General features: G+C 23.9%; 1 long non-coding RNA gene across 1 annotated transcript; it reads left to right on the forward strand.

The window, feature by feature from the left end:
* The first annotated feature begins 5838 nt into the window (after positions 1 to 5838).
* On the forward strand, positions 5839 to 6391 carry LOC120254327. Its single transcript, XR_005534595.1, has 2 exons — positions 5839 to 5977; positions 6085 to 6391. It is a non-coding gene; the product is annotated as an uncharacterized LOC120254327 (long non-coding RNA).
* The last annotated feature ends 638 nt before the right edge of the window (positions 6392 to 7029 follow it).

A 7029-nucleotide genomic window follows, 5' to 3' on the forward strand; every position in this document is an offset into this window, starting at 1 on the left:
TGGGAAAAAGTGTATGGCCTCTTTGAAGTTGAGTACAATAGTTGACATAATTTAAACTGTATTTTTCTTCGAATATATTTAAGATTCATGTTGAGCTCCGTGCTAAACAAAGCTATAATTTAAAATATATAAATTTTTACTTAAGTAATTAAACCATCTTTTGTCCAAATAAAATGTACACAGTATATCAAATGTAATTATTAAATTATCTAAAACTTATAAACCAGACTCTACCTGAAAGATTTTTATTATTCAATTTATAATATGAGAAGGACATTTAATTACCTACCTCAATATTCAATTAATTAAGTTATTTTGTTATCAGATTTTTAAATATTTATTTTATTACTGTTATTTAATTCAAATTTTATATCAACAAAAATTAAAGGCTAATGTACATTTTATTATACTGCATAGCTTCTACTTTTGCAATAATTTATATACATAATTTAGGAGTTCATATTTTGGAGCACCATGTCTACAACTTTTGTAATAATTTATACATAATTTAGAGGTGTTTTATTAAGAGAATATATATATATTTTTAACAATATATAAAATTGAATAATATTATGGGGATAATATTATACTTCGATTTAAACTCCATTCACTTTTATCAATTTTTATTGTTTTGCATGGGTTCAAGGAATTCATTGAAGATATTTTAATTTGTTTAATTGAACTTATAAGCTTCAGATTACATTAATTGATTGCCATTGATAAATTTTTTAAGTTTTATTCATATATATTAATTAAAAATTTTTAATTATCTATAATAGCTCAAAACAATATTGACGAAGTTTATGTATAAATTGTTTTTTAAAATATCTTCCATAGATCATAATTAATATTTATTAAAAAGAGACCTTTTGAGTTATTATTTATAGGAAGAAAGCACACTAACTTAAATAATTAAAGTGTGAAAAATACATATTTATTGTGATGAAATTTAGGACTTTCGCATTATATATATATATATAGTTTTAAAATTAAGAGGTTTATGAAATATAAATTGTTATTGAGATTACAAGCATTATTTATTAAACTATTTAAATAATGCAAAGAGGTTTTGCTATAAATATTTATATTTTTGCATATAACAACAATTTATTATCTTTATATCTGAAATAATTCATGTTTTATTTTTTTAAATGAGCTTTATAAAGTAAATCATTTCATTAAAATTAGTTAATTATTTCAAACTTAAACAATCTTAAAAATTTTCTTCATTTGTCAAGAGGAAATGCTCTTTCTTATGAAATAAGTGTAAGATGACCAAAGTGATACATATGTGATAATACAAAACAAATAAATTCGATTATATAGAACATAATGTAGTTGGATAACATGAGCTAGTAAACCAATAAAAAAAATAAACCATATTTATATAGATTAATTAATTTTATTATTTTTTACCATTTTTTCTAGCCAAACTATATTGAGATAATATAGTTAATGAAAATAAATCAATATCTTCCATTTAATTAAAATTTATAAGTACAAATTTGTTACTAAATAATAGTTTTAAAGTTTATTCTATTTTTGCAATTAAAAACACTATTCAATATAGTTCATGCAAAATAACATAAAATCAAGTTTTATACATTTTTTAAATTTAGTGTATTTTAAAAATAGGGAATGGTAATCCAATGTGTTATATTTGTTTTATTGGGATAATAATTGTGGGTTTTTTTTGTTTGAATTAGTTTAAATGTGAAGACTTTTATATGTTGATTGAATGATGATTTGATTAAATGTAAGTAAAAAAAACTAAGATTAAAACTCTATAAACTTTAGTTAATGATGTATTTTTATTAATATTAATAATTTTTAAAAATTAATTATTAATTATATTAATTTAAATGATTAAATATTTGGAAAATAGTTATTAAACAGAAAGAATATTAAACTTATTCTTTTAAAATTTTTACCCAAATTGAGTTTAATATTTTGTACATATGTATTTTCATTGGAAAAAACAAAAAATAATTATCATAATATATCTAACATTTTGGTAAGAAAAGTAAAAAAAAAAAATCCAAGCCAATCAAATTATTTATCTAATTTAGTGTAAGACTAATAATATTTAAACAAGTTCATATTTTTTAAATACTTAATAGTTATAACTTAAAATTTTGCTCATCTCTAATACCTCAAATAATTTACTTTTTCGATTTAGTAATAGTTTCTCTAAGTTTTAACCTTCCTTCAAAACAAGTTAAAATTTTCCAAAGTTTAAAATTTTGAAAAGCTTAATTAGAATTATTTCTTTCTTTTCTCATGGATTCCTCTTTAAATAAAAGAACTAATAAAAATAATAAAAATGACAGACGAATGATAATTCATATAGAAAAATATTAGACTACTTAAATGCATGATTAAAACAAAATTGTGCATGAAGTTAAAATAATACATGAATAAGTTATAAATTCATAATATGTATTATATATATATATATATATATATATATTAATTATATAAAACCCAATCAAACATGCAAACTTGCACAATTAAATAAATTGATAATCAAACATATTGAAAATAAAATTCTTTAACTTGGTAATTTTTGTACATTACTTAATCAAATTAAGTGAAAATGTATAGTCAACCACAAAAATCTAAACTTTAAAAATTTAAATATTAAAAAAAAATCACATATGTAATATTGAAAAACTTAACCTAGTACGGACCCACAAAACTTATTACAAATTAAAGACCCAGGCAAGAAACATATATATATTCAAGTCTTTGAACTTAGCCTAGAATGTTATGCTTACTCAAGTTTCATTATAAGAAGAAATTTAGAGTTTAGCTCTAGCTAAGGTAGTAGAGTGGTTAGTCTACTTCTAACAATAACCACATTATATGTTGTAGAGGAAAAACATTAAAGATATTTTATAGCCTCTTAAAAATAATTATTTAAAATCGGTAATGCTCTTTTTAAATATATATTTTGATTGTATTGTTAATTTTGATTATTGAGCATTTTAGTTATTTTGTTCATTATTATCTTAATATTTTCAAAATGTTTAACATACACATTAACTGAAACGTGTTATTATATATTCTCTTTATCATATCAACATGAAATTTAAAAACTAAAGTAAATAGAGAGAAAAACCTACTAAACTCTCCCTGCCATTTTAGCATCTTATATATATAGAAATTTAAAAAGAAATAATAATGATGATAAATAAAAGAAAATAAAATAGTTACATGAAAATCCAAAATAAAAAAAAAACCTAAACAGGGAAGGAGAATATAATTCTATTATATTAAAAATTGAGTAAAAAAAAACATTTTGCTTAAAGTCATTTTATTATAATAAAATTTTAAAATATATTTCAATAGGTTTTAAGATGATTAAATTTAGTATTGGCTACGGCTGATTCTGTTCTGTAACTTTTTAGCTGTGTGTTTGATTGCCTAAATTCTTCGGACATATTTATAAATTTGATTCCTTCCACTACCATCATAGATGCTCAAAAAAAATTATAATTAAAAAAATCGCACTAAATCTCATTATGAGTTTACTGGATCAAATAGAACTTTGAATTACAAAAATCAAAAATAAACTAAAAATAATACTAAAAATTATCTTGAACATTATGAAACAATAGGAAGGCCATATACTACTACTCAGTTATGTGGTAATCTCAAAAGAGATTAAGACGCTTTGTATAGATGATGGTGATAATATTGATGGCAATATGTAATTACCAATTTTGGAATATTACTAAAAAATTTGGTAATTTTATTACCACCAAAATATGTGGGTATGTTGGATTACCATAATATGTTGTTATGTTAGATTACCTGGTGGGAGGTAATTTGAAACTTTTTTTTGGACAAATATGCCTTTTGTTTTAAAATAATATTTTTTATACCTTATCCGTTTGATAAAAAAATTAATGTTATTTTGGAAATATCTTCAACTTCAAATTTTAATTATTTTATTTTAATTAATTTTTCCATGTAAAAAATTTATTTTATTTAACTTTTCATTTGTTCAAAATTTAAGATATATAAGTATTTTGGAGAAAAATTTGCAAAAATTAATCTTTATATTATAATTTAATTATTTTCATCTGACATTTTATTTTACTTTAAATTTAAACTTGTTCAAAATTATATATATAATGGTATTTTGGGAAATTTGGAACATTATCAAGATGATTACTATGTAATTATATGAGTCCCAACCATGGTTATCATAAATTACCACAACATTTTTGGGCATATAGTATTCCCGACTTTATTACCACGATAAACTCTTTACTTGGTAATTACTGTAAACCAAATGACTCCCCAAAGTTATACAACAAAAGCAAAATAATTAAATAAGAAGTATTTTTGTAACATCTTGATCTAATAAACAAGAACAAAAAAAGAATAGCAAGAAATTTTTCAGTATTTTTCATGAGTATTAACATTTGATTGGCTTGAAGTTTGTACATGTGAAGCTTCATTGATTGAAATTGGTCTTTCATGTTTAAGGGAATAAAAATATTATTAAGCTTTGAGTTATTTGTATTACAATTAATATGAGTTTTGATATCACATAATATTATTAGATGATTTCTATTTATTTTTAAAATATTTGATTATACTCCATATTTTTAAGCACTTATAAATTACTTTTACCAAATATTCTCTAAAAAGTATAATTTTGTAAATATAATTAACATATTTTTAATTATATTTTCTTGATATAAGTAGAATGATTGCTTATAAATAACCATATAATTTTCTATATATTACAAGTACAACTATACAACAATCAATGAATTATCTTTTTCGTTGGTACTAGGAAGTGATGCAAACGAATATATTTGAAACCCGTTGATTCAGCTTCGAACGCCTGTAACAAGTTGTCCAAACCCTGTTGATCAAAAATAGCCAGAAATTTGAGAAGAGTAAAATCTTATTACTCAAGTAAATAGTGAACAAAACTGATTTCTTTTTGCCCATAGACTTACATTAAATAGGCAAAAAAATAGCACTAAGAAGAAGATAATTCAAAAATTTACCAAAAATAGTAAATTTTCAAATATCAGCAAGAAATAAAAGATCTATCAAAATAAAGACTATTGCCACAAACGGCTCACAAATCAGAGATTTCTATCCTAAGATATAACGAAATCAATTATTACTAAAAATAACAAAATTAGGGTTTTCGAGGCCTAAACGATGGAATTTGGCCAAATTTTGGTATGACTCATGAGTTTGACTTTTGTTCCTTGATCCGTTTCCCATCAAATAGACCCGGTACAACCATAAAATCTCTTCACCCGCCAAATTACCGAAATGCCCTTACGTTGTACTTCTCCATATACGCACATGCCACGTCGAACGGGGAGACCTAGGATGTAGAAGATCATGCCACGTCGTCTATGCGCCTGTCATCAGGAAGTTAATCAACCATTTTTTATTAATTTAAAATTCTTTATAACAATATATAATATAATATAATATAATATATATATATATATATATATATATATATATATATATATATATAATTAACTTAGGAGTTAGGACAAACTGGAAGACCTAATGGGAAGACTTGGTTTGGAAAAAGGTTACTAACATTAAATGAAACGTGCATACTTGGAAAACACATTGATCATGACAACCTTTGATGGTTACTGTTTGATATTGTTTTATTTGAGAACTTTTCAAGCATGAGATGAGAGAAAATTAAAAGCTGGCTCAACTTGTGTGGCATATTATACGAAGAAGTCCAAGTCAAGTCTTCCTTGTAAAATGACGTAATTAATTAACTACTTCTCACACTAACAACTTTGAACAACTACTATAAAGTTTGGTGTTCACATATCAGCAAGTAATAAAGTCTTATAAGCAAGAAATATATCTATGGCTTGCAACAAAGCTTTTATCATTATAGCCTCCATCCTGCTACTTCTCTTCACCAATTCATTCTTGTGCTCAGTCTCTGCTACTCCTCGCTTAATTGGTGAGTTTTATTATCTCAGTTTCTTTATAGAACTAAATTTCTTGTTCCTTAGTATAGATATACATATTTTCTGAAACTTTGATATTTTAATTATAAATGTTATGTAGGGACACCTGTGTATCGAATCCCAGGAAGAGGAAGAATGCCTTTGTATCCAAACCGAGGAAGGAGAGGGTGCCCATATGGCCATGCATGCATACCAGAATCTCCTCCTCCTAGTCCGTGCCGTGTGGGTGAAAAGTGTGGCCATGTCTAACTATGCTTGATTTATGCATGCTCCGAATTATTATATGTGTTTATAATAAAAGGGTCCTTGTTGTATTTGTCAGGGATCAATGAATAAGATCATCATGTCTTATATTTTTAGAGGATATTTAGGACTGAATTAATGAAGACATGGTTTAATGTTTTTTATTTTGTGTGCTTTTCTTTTTGGGAAAGTATAGTTTGATAAAATAAAACTAAATTGTTATTTTATATTTCACAAAATCAATTTAGAATAGGTATATAAATATATATACGAAGGAGCAACCGAAAGATAATGACTTTTTTATCAATCAAACTAATATTGATTTTGAACTTTTGCATTTGGAAAGAATTTTTGTGAAATATTTCCAATATTTTTTTAGGTGGATTGCACCTCTAATTCCATTTCATCATTAAAGGAATATATAGTGTAACTGTACGGTCAAGTGTATATATATATAGATTCAAACTCAAGTGATTCTAATATTTACTTTTCAAATTTATGGCGTCACATAAGAGATTGAACTTTCTTATAAGTAGTTAAATAAAAAAAATTATATTTAGTAAAAAATAAAAATAAAGAAACAAATTTGTAACTTTTTTAAATAAAAATGTTATTTTGAAATCACAATAAATAAATTCAATGTTCAATATGAAAAATAGAAGCGAGACAGAAGTGATGGATCTTTTTGTTTAGGTATGTTGTGTAAGAGATGCATCTATAAAAAAATTTAAATAAATTTTGTAAAGTTTAAAGATTACTTGGGAAACTACAGTGCAAATTTGGGAAAAAGCTCAGGGCATTT

This window comes from Dioscorea cayenensis, unplaced genomic scaffold (assembly GCF_009730915.1).
Source record: "Dioscorea cayenensis subsp. rotundata cultivar TDr96_F1 unplaced genomic scaffold, TDr96_F1_v2_PseudoChromosome.rev07_lg8_w22 25.fasta BLBR01000418.1, whole genome shotgun sequence".
NCBI classification, from domain to species: domain Eukaryota; kingdom Viridiplantae; phylum Streptophyta; class Magnoliopsida; order Dioscoreales; family Dioscoreaceae; genus Dioscorea; species Dioscorea cayenensis.